This window comes from Harpia harpyja, chromosome 20 (assembly GCF_026419915.1).
Source record: "Harpia harpyja isolate bHarHar1 chromosome 20, bHarHar1 primary haplotype, whole genome shotgun sequence".
Taxonomy (NCBI): domain Eukaryota; kingdom Metazoa; phylum Chordata; class Aves; order Accipitriformes; family Accipitridae; genus Harpia; species Harpia harpyja.
In genome coordinates this window covers 17286267-17300831 of record NC_068959.1, presented here as the reverse complement: position 1 = coordinate 17300831, position 14565 = coordinate 17286267, and the positions used below count along the sequence as shown (strand labels likewise).

Here is a 14565-nt window from a genome sequence, read left to right as displayed (position 1 = left end):
GTATGGCACTTGCCTGTTGCTGCTTGCTGCACTGTTAAGACATATAGTTAGAAACAGCAACTGTCTTTTCATGTGTAAAATCAATCTGCTAAAATTAGGAGGTACTGGCTATGGCTGATTGGCAAAAATTGACCCGTCTAGCTGCTTTGATTTGTTGCTGGAAAGAGCATCCACTGGATCTTTGCAGAATCCTCTGTCCAGCCACTTTGTTCAACAGCCGAGATATAATGAAGCTAGGAAGAAAAACAAGCACAAGGTACTATTCTGCTTTTCTGGTCAGGCAAGAAACAGCTGTTTTTCAAGAATGATGACAGAAAGAGGATCCAGAGTTTGGATACAGATCCTATTTAACTTGGTCTTGGTTCACAGCAGTATCACAGCAACGTCTGAAGTCCAGAGGGAAAGACTTGGCTGTCTGTCAGTCTGTATGTTGCATCGCCTGCTTAACAAGGGATGGTGACACACTGCAATGTCTTGAGGAACTTTCATCTGGGACACTGTTTCCCTGCGTACCGAGCCCAAACGCGGGTGCAGTGGCTGTGCTGCCATGTGAAGGGTTAGTGTCTGCACGCAAGCTCTGCTGCATCAGTGCTGGAGGCACACAGCTCGCCCTGCCTCTGGGTTGGGAAAGGAACAGTTTAGAATGGATTGTTGAACAACCATACACCTTCAGGCCTGGTCTATATGTCAGAGGGACACAGTGGCGTAGAAGTGATTCTTGTTAGTTATTTTATACAAAATGTTGTGTTTCCCAAGTGTCAAAGTGTCCTTTCTAGAATGGATCATCCATTCTTGCTTAAGGTTCAGCCGTTTGGAGGAATGTTGGTAACACATAAGAGTGGGCAGTCTGGTTTTATATTTAAATACCTGAAAATGTGCTGGTGAGTTTGTTCTCTTTATGTGCTGCTGAACTGACAGTCACTCCGAGTTGAAAAAAAGTGCTGTTGGCTGGGTGCCCCTGGGAAGAGCCGGTGGGTGGATAGATTTCAGAATCACTTCAGAACACATGAGACATCACTGACTATAGACTGCGCCTCAGATTTGAGAGAAAGGTGAGCTGTTTCTTTCCTGAACTTCTTCCTCCGTGTAAAATTTAAATGTTGAACAGTGACAGACGAGTGCTGTGTTGAACTCCATCTAATTCACCAGAAGCTCTGATTTTGTTTTATTATTCCCCCCCTCAGTTAAGTACCATTTATGCCAGTGTGTGTATATTAGGTAACCAAAGGGAATTTGGTAATCTGGGCAGGCATGACCACTTGCTGCTGGATTTCCTTCCCCCCCCCTTTTTTTTCAAACTTGTGTCTGGTGGACTCAAAGTCATAACCAGCACAACCAATTTTCACAAGTAGTGGGGCATTATATTGAAAACCTGAGCAGTCATGTCAGGGAAATACAACAGTCCCCATCTCTGTTCAGAACTGGCATGCCCAGGTATCTGGCAAATCACTCATCACCACTTCCATGTCAGAGTCCCTTCGGGCTTACCTGCCAGCAGCAGACGCTGTATCCAAGGAGGTAGTTAGCAGTGGGCAGAGGGGTTGTGCAACAAGGCTTTGTGAATCGAAGCTAATTACAATCTGTTGGCTTCTTACGTGGGAAGAGTTGAAAGAAGATACTTTTCCATACAATTCCACACATATTAAGTAGAGGAGCTTCATATAATTCCTGATGTTCTGTCTCCTCCCGTGCGATCGTCTGGCTCTCCCATTTTACGTAATGTCTTTGGCAACGATCACCACTGTCCAAGGCAGGACACTGTGTTCGCTAATGCCTGAACAGGGCCTGGCACACATCTCCAAGGCTATGCCGTGGCTTGCTCTTTTGGATTTGTTTCTCACATGAAACCCCTCTAGGGTTCCCTTCTAAGGAACATGTTATGGCTTCAAAAATTTACTCTGGAGAGTAGCAGATCCCAGCCTGATTGCTTTGCTGGGAAAAGCATTTTGTCATTTGTGAAATAATACTACTTTGAATAAAAAACAAGCATTAATGACAGGGAATCTGTAAGGGCCCATGTGTGGTGCATGTGAAAAGAGTTAAGAGTCATATATTCCCAAATATCTCGGGTCCAAATATAAATAGGTGTGATCTAAAAGCTTCCTCAGGACGATTTCAGCAGCTTATTCGTTCCACTATGCAGGGCCTCCTCTAGCTGGAGTGTAAATAAACCAAGCACAAGTATGCTTATGATTCTAGAAATGCACTTTAATAACGGATAAGGCAAAACCTTTCAGAGAGGATCCTTTGCTGGGAGTAAGAAAATTAAGAAATTAGAAGCAACAACCGTATTTTTTTCTGCAACCCATGCAAAAGGATTTTTTTTAAGCTTCAAGAGTTAGACACTGGTGTTAATTTGAATTTTTGCAGTATGCTTTCAATCCAGTTCTCTTTATCCAAAACATTGACTACGTTTTGGTAGAAAGAACTGAAATGAAGCCTTCAAGGTTGCGTTATCAATTGAGTGCTTCCCTTCTTCAGATACTTCTGTTTGTGAAGACAGATTTTGTGGAGCTCTGTTCCTCAGGCATCCGGGCCAATACTCTGTCTGTAGTGTTAATGCTTTTATGTTGAGACTCCAGAAGTGTTGGTGGCTCTGCCTTTAGTGTCACCTTTGCCTTTGCAATTGGCTCCTGAGATAGGAGAAAAAGATAAGTGATTGAGAAAATCGAAGTGTTTAATCTGCTCATTTTTCTCGGTTGGCAGGGGGTCAGAGCTGTGATTTTGCTCTGGGTACCCTGTTCTCTGCACCAGGCAGTTAACTCTTCCGTGCACTGTTCCCAGGCAGGAAGGTTTGACATGGATATACATCCCTGGAGGGCAGACTCCTCAGAGAAGTCCATGCACTATTTCCCCTGAGCTTTTTCAAGCAAATGTTCTTGGTGAATCTATGAAACAACATGTTATGTTCTTTGTTGCTACATTCTCTCACCCACATTTTAGGAACTTTTTAGGAACTAGTTCTGGAAGAATTCTTCAATTTGTTTAGTCTAACCATAAAAGTTCCTTGAGAAAATGCCTGGAATTCATTGTGATAGCATAGTGTTTTCCTCTTTAAAAAATGCTTGACTTTTAACAACAGAAGACAAAAGCTAAGTTCCAGCTTGAGATTTGACCTGCTCTAATGAGAAGCAGATTGCACAATTTTCATGGAAATAGGGGCATAGGGATTTGAAGGAGTGAAGAACAAACCAAGTCATTGTCACCTACTGGATGAGGCAACAGTCCATGCTGTTTTCCAGGATCCGCAATTCCACAGTATCTCCTTTCATAACAACATAGAGTAGTTGTGATTATTGTAGCAGCAGGTAAACAGCCATATAAAAAGACAAACTTCTTCTAAGGGATACAGGAATAACAAGGATGCTTTACCTTTCCCTTTAAAAAAAGGGTTTGTGTTTTATTCTTAGTTCCGGTATCTGGTATTAGAAAGGGAATTCTCCCTGGTTTTTATTTTGCAAGGATTTCTAGAAGAGGTAAGGGGTACATTTCCTATCATTGGGGGTTGTTGTGACCTAATCGTTGAAGGCTGAGTTTGGAAAGAGAGACATAAAAATGAGAATTAATGATTACCTGACCTTGTCAGGGACCAAAATTATCTTGACCCACGAGTCTTTTGTTATATTTTCTCTCCCCTGTCCAGCTGAGAAGGGGGAGTGATAGAGCGGCTTTGGTGGGCACCTGGCATCCAGCCAGGGTCAACCCACTACACCATAGCAGGAGCATCTCTACATTTCAGGTCTGTGTTTCCTAGGTGAGCTTGGAAATAAGAGCTTTATATCTGCTGCAGGTTTCACTGGAAGGTCCCAATGAAAGCAGCCAAGCAAAGTTCATTGGGAGATGGAGAAAATATGATGAAAACTATTCAAAAGATTTTAATCATGTTTTAAGGTTTTGATGGTGAAGACTGTAAAAATTGGGTCTGAGTGGTTTTAATGACTACAGCCTGGACAAACCATGAGGATATGTTTGCTGTAATCCAACAGCTTTTTGACTGACTTGGAGCTACGCCATTTTATCTTGATTTTCAGGGGGAAAATCTGCTGTTAATTTCAGGGGGCCATTGAATGTGCTTATTTTCTCATACATCTGTTTTCACATAGATGCTTTCTGACAGAAAGACCAGAATGATAACTAGATGCTACTTTTATAATATGAGGGGTTAATGTTTTGTCTTCGACACAACATCACTTTAGTGTATCCAACAATCTACTTTTAAGAATATTATTTTCCTCTTTTTAAGCAAGGTTAAAGACTTTATTCAGCTTACTCTTGTCACAAGAGAAGAAAAATAGTCACATCATCTGGGTTTTCACTCATACATCTTGCTCCCTGAAATACAGTTACTAGCAGTTTGTCTAATCTGCCTTGCTTCATAGATGATAAAGTTTCAGTCTTTGTCCTTGGGAAAATGCTTTTCAATCAATGGATTTCCTTGTCAGGAAGTTTTTGGTTTTGTTAACCTGTTTTTTTCTTAATTTTATCTGATTATTTCCTATTTTAAATCCTTTTCTATTGAGCTTTTTAATTTTCTTCTTTGTAACTGACAGTTCTTCCCCACTACTTTTAATATTCATCTCTTTTAACTCTGTCTTAATATATTGCCTGTGTTTTGTTCTGCATTTTTCCTCCCAGTTGGTCTAACTCCTTAATTAATCATGCAGCTCTTCTCTGAACAACTTGTTTCCATAGAAATATCTTTCCTGATGTCTACTAGTATAGTCACAGCTGAAGTTAAATTTCTTGATCTCCTATGTTAACTCAAGATCATCAGCAAGGAAAATGGAAAACAATTACTTTGGGATCTTACTAAGAGAAAGTCAGAAATGAAATTCCATTCAGCTTTGATTCCTGAAAGGTGTTTGTTGTGGCAGGCAGTAAATGGGAGCGATGGGAAGAAAGGAGTGAAGTGATCTCTGGTAAATGTATTTGCATGGGAAATATTCCAGTGACATCAGAATTAAAATATGTAAGAAGCTTGGCTTTAACGAGACATGCCTCCATTTCTTGGCACAGTGCCTGTCTGAAATAACTTCAGTAACTTGGGGCTTTTGTACAGTTTTAGTGAAGTATGAGGGAGGGATTTAGAAGCGGCAGGCTCATTTATAAAAATGATTAATTTTCTTCATGCAGTATTTTTTGAAGTTGCTTAAAATGACCTGCTCTGGGATTGTCTTTCACCGTATTTGAGCAAGGTGGAATGTAACTGGTTTGGAGACACTGTGTACAGAATCCCTACATGTGCTGACCTACAGTAGGCTGATGGCTGCATTTTTTGGTCAAGTTAAATGTCAGCTTGTAATGCAACCCATCAGAAAGGTTCTGGAGAGTCTTCAGCAAGGGTAAGCGGTTTCAGAAAAGAGGAAATCAAGCACTAATGACCATTTGGGGAAAAGATCTCATTTTCCAGGCTTCAGTCCCAAACAATGGCGCAAGTTTTGAGGCTTTAGTAATGTTGTTGGGTGGTCCTTGGCGAGCTGCAGAGCTGGGAATGGAAAAGCCCAGGTGAGCAGGAAATAGATTTTCTTGTCATCTTCCCCTCTGGCACAGGAACCTCCATCAGCCACCCCACAAGTCTGCGGCCAGGCAGCTGGGTGTGGAGGGTTTGACACACTGTGAAAATACCCAAATGCCTCTTCTGAAACGGAGACATCATTATTCCAGACACTCTTGAGAAAACAGTAATTCCTACTTCAGATATAGGTGCTAAGGACCAGCCTCTGTAGAGTGTAAACTTGCTGCGTATGGGCCGAACCTCCTCTAGTCAGAGGCCAATGCAAGGATCCCCCAGGTTCATTGCACTACAGGATGAGTAAAATGATCAAGAGAGGGGAATGCGATTCCTTCCTGAAAAGCCTTCAGAAATTCTTCACTTAGTGCTATGTCATACTGAAGTGGTCCCCCATAAGATTTTCTGTAGGCCTTTTCTTGATCAGTTACCCATACAACACCAGGAAGTGTGCCATAAGGTTATTGTTAAAGTAACTTAGGTACCTAAAAGAGAGAGAAAATGAGCATTGTAGGGCTACGCATTGTCATGTCATGGCAAATGCCCAAAGGAAAATGAGTGGGAAAGAGAAACTGCATGGCCTATTTGGAGCATTTCTGTCATATGGAAGCAGTCTACTGACGTTATCCCCAGATTTAAATTGTACATTCTGACTCCCTAACCCAAGCCCATAGTGGAGAATTTAATCAGTGCAGGGTGTGTACTTTTTATATTGCTTTGGGTGGGGCTGGCCAAAAGCATTTTCTTAGCTAATCATAGCTAGATGCCATATATCACACTACCTTAATTTCTTTTGTATTGTGTAGCCCAGTGTCAATATCAAACATCTTTTTTATTGTGCCACACAAATTGCTAGTTTAGGAACCAATTGCATGAAAAATAAATCATAAGTCTGTGCAAATTTCGCATACAGAAAACAAATCTAATGATAATAAAACACACCCATAAATTGCAGCTTCATGAGGGTGTGATGATCCTAAATGAGATTGGGGTAAATGAAATGAACCAAAAAATGCATTACTTCACATCTTAAATATTCATTCAGGAAACCCCCCCCCCCAGCCACATCCAGAATTCTTGTTTTAAATAGAAAATTTCTGCTTATCCACTGCATTCAATCTCTTTTTTTTTTTTTTCTGCTGTGTTTTAAGCTCCAAACTGTAAGAGCTTAAAAATTACAAGATGTCCTACAGAAATTTAGAGCCTGATCTGGTTATCTGGAGTGGTTCACAGAGTTTGAATTATCTTTCAACCTCTGTAAATTAACACAGCATCCCACCCTTATGTCTACGCTATAGAACTGTAATGCCTAACAGTCCAGCAGATAGATACAAAATTGTTAGTGATTTAAAGTTAACTTCCAGGGAAGTAATTTTAAATGGATTGATACTTTTGATACGTTCTTCTGAGACCAGCCTACATGACACTCTGTACCTTGTTGAGTACCTCCCGCACAATGGTTGTTCAGGTTGCAAAGGCTGATCATGTATTTTTATTAGAAATCTACCATTTCATATTGCTCATCTTGGCTTAAAAAGCAGCTCGGAAGTTTTTCTTTTTTTTTAAAATAAATTTAATGTGACAAAATAGACCACCTACATTTAGAGCTTGCGGGGAGGGGGCTGTATTAGTTTAGGTCAGTAAAACAGCGCCATTAAAAGCAGAAAATAAAATCGTAGCAGCAATGAACTACAGCAAACGCAAGGAAATCTAGTTAGTTGCAAAGGTCACAAAGAGCGGCAACGTTTTTAGCACACAGATTCATTGCTCAACTGCAAATGAATTTTTCAGACCACAAACTATTTTTTGTCTAGACTAAGTCTATATAAGCAAAATAAAAGTAAAGGTTCTGTCTGTTCCACGAAGACGGTGGTGGCAAGGGACCTAACTGCAACACGACCGCCGCATGGCGTGGCCGGGTCACACTCCGTACCGGGGGTCAGACATGGGTTTTAATGGCGGAGCCCAGCTCCTCTGCTGTTCCCTCTGAAGTCGGGGTGTCTGCTGCCGGGCACAGCACCTCCTTTGCACTCTCCGTTTTTTGTGTGCAGGGTAGAGGCAACGTCGTTCTAGGTATTTGTCAGGAAGCAAAGAACGGAGGAGTAGCCAATTTTGCAAAAATGCGAGTAATCGGTCAAAATGGCAATGTTAAAACATCGAGGTAAGCCAGCAACTTGGCCGTGAAGTGCCGGTCGGTTCGCCTCGGGTCACCCCTCCGCTCTGCTCTGAACGAGTGCGGGGAGCGGGGACGGGAGAACGGTTCCCCACACCCAGACTCCCCACGCAGGCCGGCTGCTATCTACGAGGCGGCGGTCCTGCGGCACCGGCGCTCCCACGGGCCGCGGGTCGGGCAGCCGGAGAGGCGGGAGGTGAGCGCGGGCGGCAGCGGCGGGCCGGGCCGGGCCGGGCCGGGCGCGGGGCCGGGCCCGGGGCTGGCACCTGCGCCTCGGCGCGCTTCAAGAGGCTGCGCCGGACCCCGCGCCCTCACGGCCCCACAGCCGGGGCGGCTCGCAGCGCCGGGCGCTGGAACAGAGCGAGGGCGGGCGGGCGGGCCAGCGCCGCTGGCACGCCGGGCCTCGGGGCGCGGGCCGGACCGGCGAGGCACGAAATGGCGGGGCGGGGCGCGGGCAGAGGCGGGAGCGGCGCGGAGCTGCCGGCGGGTCGGGGCGGGTCGGGTGTGTGAGGGCGGCGGCGGGAAGCTGTGCGCTGCCCGGAGGGTCGGGGCGCTGAGGGCCGGTCGCGCAGCTGAGAGGAGAGGCCCGCGGCGGTGGGCTCAGGAGGCTGTGCTGTGGGGGATGACATCCCTGGGGGAGAGCTCAGGTGGGTGCTGCAGAGACCTCCCGTTCCTCTCCAGTGCTGCTGCTTTGTTGGCGTGACCGTACGCTGCCGCCTGCGCCGCAGATCGTGCTCTTCTAGCTGCCGCTTTTGCTTTGTAGTTGGATGCATTTAGGAACCACGCAGCAGGTTTTCTGACTTTGCTGCATGTCTTTGAATGGCAACAAATATTGAGCACGTAAAAGGCTGTCCATTGACCTGGAGTCGACAGCTGTAGGCAGGCTCAGCGCAGCGTACCCACAGCAGGGCTGATAAAGTACCTTTGTTTTTAATATAATCACATGCTGGCCAGCCTCTGTTGGGTAAATAGTTCCTAATGTGTAGGTTGAACCCGTGTCACACACTGCAGTAGTATTGGCATTTTGTAGAACTAGGGAAAACTTAGTGCTACATGATGAAAGAGCACGGAGAATATGCTTGTTTTGGTTTTTGTTACTTCTGTGCTATACGTTTATTGATATTGGCTCTATTGGAAGCAAGCAGTTACCCTTCCTGTTACAATTCCTCCTAGGAATTTTACATCAATATTTCTCAGTCATGTACAAGGGTCCTGTAAGAAAACCCAGCCATAAGGAGCTTCTGCGTCAGAGAAATGTTGTATCTGTTCCTGTTTCACAGCCAGGAGGACCAAAGCATGGAGAAGCAACATATCTGGGATTAGACTGCAGGGAGCTAAATCCCCTGTCTCTTGCCCCATTTACTTGGATAAGAATTTTCAAGTGTGGATTTGGAAATTAGAGAGTTAACACTCTCATTTCTCCTAAAGTCGATGTGAATTAGATACCTAATTCCCTTGAGCCCTGTGAAATTCTTGTTGAGCAAACACTACCTTCTGTAATTTACGTGGAAACAATTAAAAGATCGGCCAACACTGACAAGCTAGTTAATGTGATCTGCAAAGAAAATGCCTTTAAACTTGTCTAGGTCCCAGTAACTGACATGGGAGGCTAATGACAAGGACCTGAGTAAAGATCCTAATGTCAGCATGGGAGTCCTAGTAATCAGCTTGGGAAGCTGATGCCAAGGAGCTGGATAAAGATGCAATTAAGGTTGCCACAAAATACTGGGATACGTTGCAGTTCCCAGCTGTGATAACCGAGGAGTTGGCTGCAGTTCCAAAACACCAGCATGATAGTAAAGTAGGAATGAAAGGGCAAATATCTTGGCCTTTTCGTTTTCCAGGCATTTATATTCACTATCTGCATGGAGCCTAAATTATCTTGGCAAAATTCCAAGCAATAATCCATTTTTTTCCCCTCTACCTCGAGTGGGTTAATAAAGTATAATTAGGCTTTGCTATTTTGCATTGCACAAGGGACAACAGAATAAACATTTCCACTTTTTATGATCCACCTCAGCTTTTGGAGAGTTTGACAGTTTTACAAGTCCCTGACTGCTTACCCTGGTCAGTGCAAACACCCTGCTTTGAAAGCATGGCATTTGAGCCTTCAGCATTGAGTAGACAACATGTTCAGATTCCCTCTCTAAGTAAGAGGAGATAACTTAAGAAAAAACAGTTCTTGAAAATCCTGTCACAGGTATAATGCAGTTCTGAACATCCTCAGGAAATCATAATTCTAGCACAGCAAATGCATGTGTGTATAAAATGAAATACCTTATTAGCAGCTGTCATAGGGAAGTAATACAAATTTTTATAGCCCCAGGGAAGATACACAGACCAGAAAGATGCAATGGGAAACTCGTAATTTTATCATCAAGTGGACCCTGAAAATGCCTTGGCGCTTCCACCACTGCCAACACAACCGATAAGACAGGATCTAAGTCACTGCGTAAAGGACCTGCCAGCTCACAGCCGACGGCTCATGAGCTATGGGAAAAATGCATTGCAGAGTTTGACATGTGGCTGCCAAGCATGTCCGGTGCTTGTTCTGGAGGAGGCTGAGGGGGACGATAGTTTGGGATTGTCGGGGACGAGAGGAGGCAGCAGCATCTTGCTGTGCTGGAACAGTTGGCTGTGCTGTGCCAAATCCAGCAGGTTTTGAGGCGGGGGCTCTGGGTGTCTGCTTGTCTGTTGCTGTTGTAGTAGGATTACTGCCATGTGGAGAAAAAAAGTCTTCCTATGTAATGACAGAGATTGGGAAAGAACACAGTTCTTGTGATTTTTTTTCTGTTTCCTTCCAGATTGGTGTAATATGTAGTCAAAGTCAAGAGTCAGTCCTACCCTCTTTTCTGTTCTCCTGTCTGTACTCGCATGGCATGGGGAGGAGAGGCCATGTGGGTGCCTCCTGGCTGGGCGTGTTGAGAAAATCTGTTCCTTTTTGCAAGCACTGCACTTGCATACTACAGAAAAGGGGACAAGTAGGGTCCTGGAGTAACTACTGTAGAGGTCCTGCAAACAGCAAGAAAATCTCTCAAACTGCTCACTGGCATGGTTTTGGAAGACGTTCAGACTTCAAGACAAATCCCTTTAATTAATTAAGACCTGATTGCCGTGTGATTCTTACCGGTCAAAACTGGAAAACTCTTTTGGATGAAGATAGAAGTAAAAGTAATGCATCTACCGTGGTTTTTAAAAATATGCTAAAAAATTGCTCTGAGATAGGAGAGGTACAATGAGACACCTCTGTGAGAAACGATACGTTTAGGCTAAGGTTTCATACTACGCTGAGCTGCCCTAAGGGCTGCTGGCCACCCGTGGGCAGCTCCATGTGCCCCTGCCCCTTCCTGCCCGTGCCCACCACCGCCCTCGTCTTGTCACTGGTGCTCGTCGGAACGTGTGGTAGCCGATGCAGAAAGCTAACGCATCACAAATCTGATCTTGCCAAAAAAAGTGAATCGTTTCCTGCTGGTTTGGCTGGCCGGGCCTGCTCGCACAGGCTCAGCGGTGAGGAGCGTGCAGTGCAGTCGGGGGAAAGGAAAGAAACGGGACTCCTGCTTTGGCAGCAGATCAGTGCAACTGAGAAGTCATGCCGCATCCTGAGAAGAAGGTTCATTGTTCTTTCAAATAGAAATTTGTATGCTCCCATTTTATTTAGAGCAAGTATTTTTAAAAATTTGAAGTACAATTTGGCACCCTTTCTTCTTTAGTTGAAGTTTGTGGTCATCGTGTAGTAAGACTGGCCTGTTTCATATACAGCTTCTCATTGTTTCAGTTGCTGCCTGTCCTTGTTGTTAGGGAAGTGCTGCTTCTTGTGAGGAAAACATCTCAGAGAGAATGCCTAAATCTCAGCACAGCTGTCTTTTCACTATTGCTTAAACTAAGTATGCAAGCATTCCTGTTAACATTGGTGTTCATTCAGATAGGAATTTAATACATGTCATAGCATCTGGTTTCTAAGTACCTGATGAGTCGGGGTTTGCTCTCTAGTCTGCAAACAGGATAGTGCTCAGATGGGGGAACGCAGTTTTTCAGGTCTTCAGCCCAAGTGGATGAAGGAGAGGAGGTGTCAGCCAAGCTGATGTAGGTACTGGGGCTCCGGAGGGAAGGAGGCCGTGGAGCACAGAATGGCTCCGCTGTGGAGAAGAAGGGGCAGCAGCTGTGGAGGGCTGCTGGGGTCATTGGGACAGGCAGGCTGAGGCGCAGCCATCATTTTGAATGCTGTTTTCAGTGGGACTGGACTGAATCATCTTCAGCACAGAATGGACCTGTGTGACATAGTACAGCCAAAGGATGTCACAGGTCATGTCCTTGCGTATTGTTCCTCATAAACATCTGGTAGTAGCCTGTCACCCATAGCCCATGGGGAGACTGCTGGCTTGGCATGGAAATTTTGCTGGCAGCCTCTAATCTAAGGTAGAATATTAAGCTTTGGAGGAATTTTTTTTTTCATCTGCTTAATTATGAAATCAGTTCATGAGAAGGAGGTGACATGTTTGGGTTGCTCTGCTATTTCAGTTGTGCAGATAGCACCCAAAACATCTGTTAAAAAATTGTCATCCTCTTGTATGACATCTAGCTCACAGGCAGATATGTTGCAATTGCAATAGTATTTGGGGATGCTGCTCCATGCAGGCTTTCTGAAGACTCTACCAGTTCCAGTTTCTATTCAGGAAGAGCTAAGTTCTGCCCAACAAGCATCTGAGCAGCTATTCTACCATCAAGAAGAGCTAAGCAATCGCTATCAGCTTGTGTTTATTAGTACATCTATTTTAAAAGTTGGTCAGTAAACCTGGAAGATTCTTTTGTAGTGACTCCATGACTATAGAAATGGGAAAGCAAATTCTAACCAGTCAGGGAGGCTGGCTGGGATGGTACATGTCATCATTGCATGGTGAGGCGGAGTAGACAGGCTGTGAAGCCAAGCTAGGATCAGAAGCTAGGAATGGGTCTTCTGCACAAATGGCTCATCTGTACTATTTGTCTTGCCAAAAAAATAGTGTGAGGATCCTTTCAATAGCCCCAAAGAGTCTTCAAGAAGATTGTGTCTGCTTTTTATGAAGGAATCTTACATAGGAAACTGAGCTTTGGCAGCTTTTAAATGCATGCCTTAAAGCATCATGCAAGTTGCCAGGACTGTGATCGTTACTGTAGCACCTCCATTAGGGCAGGATTTATAAGTATCTGTTGTAAGTTTATAACAGTTGCTGCCCCAGGTGGGTATGTTAGTGTAAGCCATTAATGCTACTCATGATTACTGCTCTTCTTTTACGTCTCTGTGACTTTTATTCCCAGAGCTTGAGAACTCTCCGGGGTCCCTGACGGAGAGCACTGCTGGGGTGCTTCATCTGTATTCTGCCCCTACTACCTAACGAGTTTTCACTTGTCCTTCAGGCTGCACGTGCCATAAAAGCCAAGCAGTCTTGCACGTCAGTACTGAGTGCAGCCCTATGGAGAGCAGTTATTTCCTTTTCAGCTATTATTTCTTATTTCCTTTTTATTTCCTCCTCTCATATTGGTCATAGTAATACAGGCTTGTCTGGGAATTTCCTTTCATCAGAGAAAAATTCCTGATCATCCATTATCCCTGCATGATTTCAATTTCCAGTAGGATTGAGAGGAGGCAGTGTAGACATCCCTGAAATAGAGAGGTATCAGTAGGACCCTTTCGGTAGTTATTTTAGCAGTGAAATAATTGCAGCAAATCTAATGGCAAATAATTGTAGACATGCAGGCCAAGAACTTATTAGTGCTTCATGTGTTGTCTCCTAGCACAGCAGTGGCATTGCAGCACGGGACCGTGCAAAGGTATGTTAAAAGGCCTGAAGATTTACATTAGCAAAGAAAATTCCCCCAGCTCCTGTTCTTGTCTTATGGAAGAAACACCTCTATGCCATTGTATTTTCAGTCATATACACTGAATATGTCATCACTAGTTGCAAAATATTTTCTAGCCTGTTCTTATTTGCATCACTGTTCATGGCTTGGTTAGCTCTAAAAATAAAGTTGTATTTTTAATATGTTGGGAACTGGGGAAGCTTCAACCCCTACACAGTCACTCTCCTGCCTGAGCTCAGGGAAGCTGTGCACAGGCTCAAGTTGGCTAGTTTGAAGTGAGGTCTAGAATGAGGACAGCTATGGTTTCTCCACAGCTGAGCTGGTTAAATGAGTCTATTGGGTTTTTCTAAGTGAAAATCAGTTTGTCTTTGTGAAGACTTTTAGTGTAGACTGGTCATCCTCCTGGCTCTTTTCTACAGATTTTTTTCATTGCTATTTTGCTCTGTGAGTACAATGCTTGTGTTTTATCAGTCCCCTGTCTTGGTATTCAGTAAATGCTGTGTTATGATAAAGATTATGATAAATTGTGGCACTAAGTATAGTAATAAATGTAGGCATAGTGTATACAGGCTATTGTGGAAGAAATTAGTTTCTGTTCTGCAGTTTGAAAAAAAAAAAAGAGTCATGCATCTGTTTTATGTAGAAGTATCCTTATCATCCTGTGGTATCGCTTTATTCTCAGATGAAAAAGCCACAGAGTTTTGTGCAGGAAAGCATTTGTTATGGATGGCATTGTCCAAATTAATCAAGTGATAATGGAAATAATTTAAAGTTTAGAAGTAGAATAATAAAATCATGGAAGTTCTGTAAGATTTTTGATGAGTTTCTTCAGTCTGTTGCACTGATGACTTACAACTGAGAAGTTAGAGCAAAGCAACCAGTGAATTTGAATAGGTATGTATGTGAAGTGCCTTGGAATCCTAATCTTTGAGTGTACGTGTAAAGAAAATAGTTTTAAGAAACAGGTCTGTTCCTCCAGCCTAGCTACATTTTAAGGTGCTTTAAAAACATTTCTGTCTACTGAGCATGCTTCATTTTAAGGTAG

General features: G+C 43.8%; 2 protein-coding genes across 2 annotated transcripts in view; both read left to right on the top strand.

Annotated features, from left to right (window-relative positions):
- PANK3 (pantothenate kinase 3) overlaps window positions 1-14565 on the top strand; it is a 288950-nt gene that overhangs the window by 75646 nt on the left and 198739 nt on the right. The gene's annotated exons all lie outside the window — the stretch shown is intronic.
- LOC128154936 (rho GTPase-activating protein 7-like) overlaps window positions 1-14565 on the top strand; it is a 50964-nt gene that overhangs the window by 22316 nt on the left and 14083 nt on the right. The gene's annotated exons all lie outside the window — the stretch shown is intronic.